At 37.6% G+C, this 10,599-nt stretch overlaps 1 non-coding gene across 1 annotated transcript; it reads left to right on the top strand.

Annotated features, from left to right (window-relative positions):
* Window positions 1–560: 560 nt before the first annotated feature.
* On the top strand, window positions 561–667 carry LOC148567326 (small nucleolar RNA R71). Its single transcript, XR_015882303.1, has one exon. It is a non-coding gene; the product is annotated as a small nucleolar RNA R71 (small nucleolar RNA).
* Window positions 668–10,599: the final 9,932 nt, after the last annotated feature.

Genomic DNA, 10,599 nt, shown 5'->3' on the forward strand with positions numbered 1-10,599 from the left:
TATTTTGTTCAGAGTTCTCTGTCTGTTGCTGAGTTGATGATGGAAAAGGTTTGCTATTGCTAAACCTGTTTCTTCCACCATTATTAAAGCCTTGTTGAGGCTTTTGATCCTTCCATGAGAAATTTGGATGATTTCTCCATGTTGAGTTATAGGTGTTTCCATAAGGTTCACCTAAGTAATTTACCTCTGCTATTGCAGGGTTCTCAGGATCATAGGCTTTTTCTTCAGAAGATGCTTCTTGAGTACTGTTGGATGCAACTTGCATTCCATTCAGACTCTGAGAAATCATATTGACTTGCTGAGTCAATATTTTGTTCTGAGCCAATATGGCATTCAGAGTATCAATTTCAAGAACTCCCTTCTTCATAGGCGTCCCATTATTCACAAGATTCCTCTCAGAAGTGTACATAAACTGGTTATTAGCAACCATGTCAATGAGTTCTTGAGCTTCTGCAGGCGTTTTCTTTAGGTGAATGGATCCACCTGCAGAAGTATCCAATGACATTTTAGCTAGGTTAGACAAACCATCATAGAAGATATCCAGGATGGTCCATTCGGAAAGCATGTCAGTAGGACACTTTTAGGTCAGTCCTTTGTATCTCTCCCAAGCTTCATAAAGGGATTCACCTTCTTTCTGTCTGAAGGTCTGAACGTCCACTCTAATCTTACTAAGCTTTGAGGAGGAAAGAACTTGGCTAAGAAAGCCTTGACCAGCTTATCCCATGAGTTCAGGCTATCCTTAGGTTGAGAGTCCAACCAGAGTCTAGCTTTGTCTCTTACAGCAAAAGGGAAAAGCATGAGCCTGTAGACTTCAGGATCTACTCCATTAGTCTTTACAGTATCACATGTCTGCAAGAATTCAGTTAAGAACTGAAAAGGATCTTCAGATGGAAGTCCATGAAACTTGCAGTTCTGCTGCATCAGAGAAACTAATTGAGGTTTCAGCTCAAAGTTGTTTGCTCCAATGGCAGGAATGGAGATGCTTCTTCCATGTAAATTGGAATTTGGTGCAGTAAAGTCACCAAGCATTCTCCTTGCATTGTTGTTGGGTTCGCCTGCCATCTCCTTTACTTGTTCAAAATTTTCAATCAAGTTGTCTCTGGATTGTTGTAATTTAGCTTCTCTTAGTTTCCTTTTCAGAGTCCTTTCAGGTTCTGGATCAGCTTCAACAAGAATGCCTTTTTCTCTATCCATGCTCATAAAGAAAGAGGAGAGAAAAAGAAAAGAAGAGGAATTCTCTATGTCACAGTAAAGAGGTTCCTTATTGTTAGTAGAAGAAGAAAAGGAATAGGGATGTAATGTAAGGAAAGAAACACATTTGTGAGGAGGGCAGAGATGTGAGATAAATAGAAGTGTTAGTAGATGAATAAACAAATAGAAGGAGATGAGAGAGGGATGGAATTTTCGAAAATTATTTTTGAAAAAGAGTTAGTGATTTTTGAAAATGATTTTTGAAAAATGTTAGTAATTTTCGAAAATTAAAATAAAAAATAAAATAATTAGTTAATTAAAAAGAAATTTTGAAAAAGGGGGAGGATATTTTCGAAAATTAGAGAGAGAGAGTTAGTTAGGTGGTTTTGAAAAAGATAAGAAACAAACAAAAAGTTAGTTAGTTAGTTGAAACAAATTTTGAAAATCAATTTTGAAAAGATAAGGAGATAAGAAGTTAGAAAAGATATTTTGAAATCAAATTTTTGAAAAAGATAAGATAAGAAGATATTTTTGAAAAGATATGATTGAAATTAGTTTTTGAAAAAGATTTGATTTTTAAAATCACAATTAATGACTTGATTCACAAGAAATCACAAAATATGATTCTAGAACTCAAAGTTTGAATCTTTCTTAACTAGTAAGTAACAAACTTGAAATTTTTGAATCAAAACATTAATTGTTATTGTTATTTTCGAAAATTTGATATAAAAATAAGAAAGAGATTTTTGAAAAATATTTTTGGAATTTTCGAAAATAACTAAGAATTTTGAAAAAGATAAGATTTTCAAATTGAAAATTTGATTTGACTCATAAGAAACAACTTGATTTTAAAAATTTTTGAAAAAGTCAAATCTAATTTTCGAAATTTTAAGAGAGAAAAAGGGAAAGATATTTTTTTGATTTTTAAATTTTTAATAATGAGAGAGAAAAACACTAAAAAGATGCAATGCATGAAATTTTTAGATCAAAACATGTGATGCATGCAAGAATGCTATGAATGTCAAGATGAACACCAAGAACACTTTGAATGTCAAGATGAGCATCAAGAACATATTTTTGAAAAATTTTTAATGCAAAGAAAACATGCAAGACACCAAACTTAGAATTATTTAATGCTTACGCACTAAGAATTCAAGAATGCATATGAAAAACACCATACAACACAAAACAACAAATCATCAAGATCAAACAAGAAGACTTACCAAGAACAACTTGAAGATCATGAAGAACACTATGAATGCATGAAATTTTTTAAAAATGCAAGATGCATATGCAAGTGACACCAAACTTATGATATGACTCAAGACTCAAACAAGAACACAAAAATATTTTTGATTTTTATGATTTTCTGATTTTTTTTGTATTTTCTTTTAATTTTTTCGAAAATTATTGTGAGAAGTAAGAATAAGGATTTCAAAATTTTTAATATAAATTCCAGGAATCTTGCCATGTTAGTCTTAAAGCTCCAATCAAAGGGTCAGGCATGGCTTAATAGCCAGCCAAGCTTTAATAAAAATATGAGTGTAATTCAGACATGACAAGCCTAACATACCCTATCCAAAAGGATTGGGCATGACTCCACTGAAGTGATTAGCCAATCCCAAAGCAGTTTGGGTATGGCTTTACAGCCAGATAGGCTTCAGCATGCTTCATGAAACACTAGAATTCATTCTTAAAAATTTTGAAGCCATAGAATAATTTATTTTTGAAAACATTATTTTTAGTAAAATTTTTTTTTTTTCGAAAACAAAGGAAAATATTTTTGAAAACAAAACAAAAAGAAAATTACCTAATCTGAGCAACAGGATGAACCGTCAATTGTCCATACTCGAACAATCCCCCGCAACAGCGCCAAAAACTTGGTGCACGAAATTGTGATGTCCAGGCTCGAACAATCCCTGGCAACGTGAGCAACTTGGTATGCGTAATCGTGATTACGCATTGATTATGTAAAATTCATGGCTCTTTCTTTCCCTGGCAATGGCGCCAAGAACATGGTGCCAATACCATGGTTCACAACTTTGATACAACTAACCAGCAAGTGCACTGGGTCGTCCAAGTAATACCTTACGTGAGTAAGGGTCGAATCCCACGGAGATTGTTGGTATGAAGCAAGCTATGGTCACCTTGTAAATCTCAGTTAGGCAGATATAAATTGATAATGGTGTTTTTGAATAATAAATAATAGAATAGGGATAGAGGTACTTATGTAAATCATTGGTAGGAATTTCAGATAAGCAAATGGAGATGCTTTTCGTTCTTCTGAACCTCTGCTTTCCTGCTATCTTCATCCAATCAATCTTACTCCTTTCCATGGCTGGCTTTATGTGATACATCACCACTGTCAATGGCTACTTTCGGTCATCTTTTGGGAAAATGATCCAATGCCCTGTCACGGCACGGCTAATCGTCTGGAGGCATCACCCTTGTCAATGGCTTCATCTTATCCTCTCAGTGAATAATATGCTCACGCACCCTGTCACGGCACGGCTATTCATCTGTCGGTTCTCGATCATGCTGGAATAGGATTTACTATCCTTTTGCGTCTGTCACTAACGCCCTGCAATCGCGAGTTAGGAGCTCGTCACAGTCATTCATTCATCGAATCCTACTCGGAATACCACAGACAAGGTTTAGACCTTCCGGATTCTCTTGAATGCCGCCATCATTCTAGCTTACGCCACGAAGATTCTGGTTAAGAGATCTAAGAGATATTCATTTTAGCTTATTTCATGTAGAACAGAAGTGTTTGTCAGGCACGCGTTCATAAGGGAGAAGGATGATGAGCGTCACACATAATCATCACCTTCATCACGTTCTTGGGTGCGAATGGATATCTTAGAAGCGAAATAAGATGAATTGAATAGAAAACAGTAGTACTTTGCATTAATCTTTGAGGAACAGCAGAGCTCCACACCTTAATCTATGGAGTGTAGAAACTCTACCGTTGAAAATACATAAGTGATAGGTCCAGGCATGGCCGAGATGGCCAGCCCCCTAAAACATGGTCAATAGTCTCCTAAGATGAACAACGGATTAAAACTGAGACCAAAGATACCTAATACAATAGTAAAAGGTCCTATTTATAATAAACTAGCTACTAGGGTTTACATGAGTAAGTAATTGATGCATAAATCCACTTCCGGGGCCCACTTGGTGTGTGCTGGGGCTGGGCTTGAGTGTTGCACGTGTAGAGGTCCTTCTTGGAGTTGAACGCCAGTTTTTGTGCCAGTTTGGGCGTTCAACTCTGGTTTTGGCTCCTTTTCTGGCGCTGGACGCCAGATTTGGGCAGAGAGCTGGCGTTGAACGCCAGTTTACGTCGTCTATTCTTAGCCAAAGTATGGACTATTATATATTGCTGGAAAGCCCTGGATGTCTACTTTCCAACCCAATTTGAAGCGCGCCATTTCGAGTTCTGTAGCTCCAGAAAATCCACTTTGAGTGCAGGGAGGTCAGAATCCAACAGCATCAGCAGTCCTTCTTCAACCTCTGAATCTGATTTCTGCTCAAGTCCCTCAATTTCAACCAGAAAATACCTGAAATTACAGAAAAACACACAAACTCATAGTAAAGTCCAGAAATGTGAATTTAACATAAAATCTATTAAAAACATCCCTAAAAGTAACTAGATTCTACTAAAAATATACTAAAAACAATGCCAAAAAGCGTATAAATTATCCGCTCATCACTAACCAACCGAGCTCCCTCTTGGAGAAAGATACGATGCATGCACTTGCGAGGGTCAATCCTCACAATATCGGCTAGGCTCCAACCAATTGCCTTCTTGTACTTTATTAGAACATCTAGGAGCTTCGACAAGTGCATGCACTTTCTCGCAAGTGCATGCATCGTATCTTTCTCCAAGAGGGAGCTCGGTCGGTTAGGCAACCACAAAGAAGACTCAACCCAACCATCAAGCTCATGGAGTTCATTCTCAATAACTTTCTCTTGTTTATCCTCTTGGCCATTCGTTCCTTCAACAATAGGGTAGCATAATTTGTTGTAGTCTTCTTTTTGCACTTCCGCTACCACTTCATCGATTACATCACATCGAAGAACGGAATGCTCTTCGGGAGGGTGCTTCATGGCTTCTTCCAAATTGAACTTGATAGTCTTGTCTCCAACCTCAAAGGAATATGTGCTGGTGAAGGCATCTAGCTTGAATTTAGAGGTCTTAAGGAAGGGTCTACCAAGTAGAACGGAGGATGAGCTTCTATTTTCTGTTGGAGGCATTTCAAGGATGTCAAAGTCAACCGGAAAGACCAAGTCCTTGATTGTCACAAGTACATCTTCTTCTATTCCCATCACAGTGATCACACTTTTATTGGCTAAGGCAAACTTCGCCGCCGACTTCTTTAATGGAGTTAAATTCAACCGCACAAAGATGGAAAGTGGCATGATGCTTACGCAAGCTCCTATATCACATATACAGTCATGAAAAGTGTGCCCACCACTACAACAAGACACCAAACAAGGTCTAGGGTCACCACATTTTTTTGGAATAGGCTCCATCAAGGAAGAAATCAAACTACCCATGGATAACATCTCCAACTCTCCTATCCTATCCTTGTGTATACACAAATCTTTCAAAAATTTTGTATACTTCAGAATTTGTTGGATAGCAGCAAGAAGTGGCATGGTTACCTTAACCTTCTTGAACACTTGAAGCATGTTCAAATCAAATTCCGGGGTCTTCTTTGCTTCTTCACCATGGAAGGGAATGGAATAGGAATGGACTCATCCACTATAGCTTTCCTCTTGGGTTCCTTAAGGCTTACTCCTTCTTCCTCATGCCTTTTGTCTACCTCCTCTTCTTCATGCGGAGCTTCAACAACCACTTCTTCCTCATGAATGTCATCCATGACCCTAGGAGGTATCTCCTCCAATGTAGTCTGGTGCACGAAATTGTGATCTCAATGGCGCCAACAACTTGCTACGCACAATTGTAATCTCAACTCTTTGTCACAACTCCACACAACAAACCAGAAAGTGCACTGGGTCGTCCAAGTAATAAACCTTACGTGAGTAAGGGTCGATCCCACGGAGATTGTCGGCTTGAAGCAAGCTATGGTCATCTTGTAAATCTCAGTCAGGCGGATTCAAATGGTTATGAGATTTTGATAATTAAAATATAAATAAAATATAAGATAAGATAGAAATACTTATATAATTCATTGATGGGATTTCAGATAAGCGTATGGAGATGCTTGTTGCTTCTGAATCTCTGCTTTCCTACTGTCTTCATTCAATCATTTATACTCCTTTCCATGGCAACCTGTATGTTGGGTATCACCGTTGTCAATGGTTACCTCCCGTCCTCTCAGTGAAAATGGTCCAAATGCGCTGTCACCGCACGGCTAATCAGCTGTTGGTTCTCGATCATGTTGGAATAGGATCCATTGATCCTTTTGCGTCTGTCACGACGCCCAACACTCGCAAGTTTGAAGCTCGTCACAGTTATCCCATCCCAGATCCTACTCGGAATACCACAGACAAGGTTTAGACTTTCCGAATCTCAAGAATAGCCGCCAATTGATTCTAGCTTATACCACGAAGACTCTGATCTTTCGGAATGGAGGCTAAGAGATACACACTCAAGCTATTGTAGATAGAACGGAAGTGGTTGTTAGGCACGCGTTCATAGGTGAGAATGATGATGAGCGTCACGGATCATCACATTCAACAGGTTGAAGTGCGAGTGAATATCTTGGAATAAGAATAAGCTTGAATTGAATAAAAAAACAATAGTACTTTGCATTAATTCATGAAGAACAGCAGAGCTCCACACCTTAATCTATGGTGTGTAGAAACTCCACCGTTGAAAATACAAAAGTAATGAAGGTTCAGGCATGGCCGAATGGCCAGCCCCCAAAACGTGATCAAGAGATCAAAAGATGAACTAAAGATTCCAAGATGAAAATACAATAGCAAAAGGTCCTATTTATAGAGAACTAGTGACCTAGGGTTTACAAAAATAAGTAAATGATGCAGAAATCCACTTCCGAGCCCACTTGGTGTGTGCTTGGGCTGAGCATTGAAGCTTTCACATGTAGAGACTTTTCTTGGAGTTAAACGCCAGCTTTGGTGCCAGTTTGGGCATTTAACTCCAGCTTTTATGCCAGTTCTGGCGTTTTGACGCCAGAATTTTTATGCTGACTTAGAACGCCAGTTTGGGCTATCAAATCTCGGAAAAAAATGGACTATTATATATTGTTGGAAAGCCCAAGATGTCTACTTTCCAAGGCAATTGAGAACGCTCCAATTGGGCTTTCGTAGCTCCAGAAAATCCACTTCGAGTGCAGGGAGGTCAGAATCCAATAGCATCTGCAGTCCTTTTTCAGCCTCTGAATCAGATTTTTGCTCAGGTCCCTCAATTTCAGCCAGAAAATACCTGAAATCACAGAAAAATACACAAACTTATAGTAAAGTCCAGAAATGTGATTTTTGAATAAAAACTAATAAAAATATAATAAAAAGTAACTAAAACATATTAAAAACTACCTAAAAACAATGCCAAAAAGCGTATAAATTATCCGCTCATCACAACACCAAACTTAAATTGTTGCTTGTCTCCAAGCAACTAAAAATAAATTAGGATAAAAAGAATATAATATACAATGAATTCCAAAAATATCTATGAAGATCAGTCTTAATTAGATGAGTGGGGCTATTAGCTTTTTGCTTCTAAACAGTTTTGGCATCTCACTTTATCCTTTGAAGTTTATAATGATTGGCATCTATAGGAACTCATAATTCAGATAGTGTTATTGATTCTCCTATTTCAGTATGTTGATTCTTGAACACAGCTACTTTATGAGTCTTGGCCGTGACCCTAAGCATTTTGTTTGCCAGTATTACCACCGGATACATAAATGCCACAGACACATAACTGGGTGAACCTTTTTAGATTGTGACTCAGCTTTGCTAGAGTCCCCAATTAGAGGTGTCTAGAGCTCTTAAGCACACTCTTTTTACTTTGGACCACGACTTTAACCGCTCAGTCTCAAGCTTTTTCACTTGACACCTTCACGCCACAAGCACATGGTTAGGGACAGCTTGGTTTAGCCGCTTAGGCCAGGATTTTATTCCTGTGGGCCCTCCTATCCACTGATGCTCAAAGCCTTGGATCCTTTTTACCCTTGCCTTTTGGTTTAAAGTGCTATTGGCTTTTTTTGCTTGCTTTTTCTTTTTCTTTCTTTTTCTTTTATTTTTCGCCCTCTTCCTTTTTTTTCGCATATATTTTTTCTGCAAGCTTTTTATTCACTGCTTTTTCTTGATTCAAGAATCATTTTTATGATTTTTCAGATTATCAATAACATTTCTCCTTTTCCATTATTCTTTCAAGAGCCAACAATTTTAACATTCATAAACAACAAATTCAAAAATATGCATTGTTCAAGCATTCAATTAGAAAAACAAAAAGTATTGCCACCACATCAAAATAATTAAACTATTATAAAATTTGAAATTCATGTACTTCTTTTTCTTTTTCAGAAAACATTTTTCTTTTAAGAAAGGTGATGGATTTATAGAATATTCATAGCTTTAAGACATAGACACTAGGACACTGATGATCATATAATAAAGACACAAACATAAATAAAACATAAAGCATAAAAATTCAAAAAATAGAAAAATAAGAACAAGGAAATTAAAGAACAGGTCCACCTTAGTGATGGCGGCTAGTTCTTCCTCTTGAAGATTGATGGGTTGAAACCAAAATTCCAACACCTTAAAACTCACCCGCAAGTGGACCGGGTTGAATCAAGTAATAATAACTCACATGAGTGAGGTCGATCCCACAGGGATTGAAGGATTGAGCAATTTTAGTTAGGTGATTGATTTAGTCAAGCGAATAAGAGTTGATTTGAGTGATTTGTATCCAACAGAATCTAAATTGCATGAAATATAAAGGGAGAGGGATAATTGACAGGAATTTAAAGTGAAGAAGAATAAAAAGAGCTGAATCTTAAAGTGTAAGTAATATAAATTGCAGAAACTTAAATTGCAAGAAACGTAAAAAACTGAAACTTAAAGTCCAAGAAATGTAAATGGCTTGAATCATAAAAGGATTTGGGATTCGGGATTGCAGAAATTAAACAAGAAAAAGTAAATGACAACAGTAAAGAAATAGAAGAAGAATTAAGATGCAGCAGATTTAAACAAGAAAAGGGAAAACTACTTTGAAAACCAAACAGAAAGTAGAATGCAGCTCAATTACAGTAACTAAAGGGAAATTGAAGATCTTAGGGGTGTAGGAGACTAGAAAACAAATCTAGATCTCAAATCCTTCCTTGATCTAATGAGAACAATTTCTAAAGAAATAGAAGAGTAAATTGCAGAAGAAGTAAAAGAAAGCACTAAAAAGAATTTGGATTCAAATCACAGTTTCTAGAATTATGCAGTAAAAACAAAGAGATCTCAAGGTGAGATTGAAACAGAATTTCTTCAATTCTCCACCCAAGATTCAAACAAAGCTTTGCAGAAAAGAAAACAAGAAAACCCAGAGGAAGAGATCTCAATTCTCCTCCCAATTCTCTAAGATCCAAAATCAAAGTAAAAACTCTCAAAATTACAAGTGAAAATTCTAAAAGAAGAAAAAGGTCTTCTCTAAATCAAACTAACTTCTATTTATACAATTCCTATTTTTGGATTTTAGAATTTAGAGTGGGCCTTTTAATTTGGTGAAGAATTGAATTTAAATTGAATTTTGGTTCAATTTTTGGCCCATGGGTGTTTGCTCCCAGTAGTGTGCTCTGCTCCTGGTGAGAGCGCTGCATCATGGCTTGTGTCCTTGGCCCTTTGTAGCGTGCGAAGCTTGGGCAGCACTAGGGTAGTGCTCTGGTCTCCTTGAGAGCGCAGCATCATGCTGTCTTGAGGTTTGTCTTGTGCGCGCCAATGCTTCGGTCCGTGTCACACATTGGTTGAAGAATAGCGCCCAGCTCTCCTTGAGAGCGCAGCATTGGTGCTTCAAGGGAGAGGCTCCTGGTTCGAAACCTTGGAGAAGCATTGCTGGACCCTTTCTTTTGTGCACAAAGTGGCACCTCCCTCCTCTTTTCCTTAAGGTGCATGGTTCGAATCCTTGTGAGTGCACTCAAGCCAATTTTGGCTTATTTTCTTGCAAGGGTAGCGCTTCCCTTAAGCCCCTTGCTCATGAGTTCGAATCTTGTGGCTTTCACTAGCAAACTTTTTCTTTGAATTTATTTTTGGAAGGCCCCAATAATGCTCTTGACAAGAGCGGAGCATCATGCTTCTCCCCTTTCTTTCTTAGTTCATTGTTGTGCTCAACTCTCAAGGAGAGCGTAGCATCCAAGCCTTGCTTCCTTGGTTCATTATTGTGCTCCCTTGGAGAGCACTAAGCTCTTGGAGAGAGCATTGTGGCTTTCC

Source organism: Arachis ipaensis, chromosome B4 (genome assembly GCF_059453495.1).
Source record: "Arachis ipaensis isolate K30076 ecotype BB chromosome B4, ASM5945349v1, whole genome shotgun sequence".
NCBI classification, from domain to species: Eukaryota; Viridiplantae; Streptophyta; class Magnoliopsida; order Fabales; family Fabaceae; genus Arachis; species Arachis ipaensis.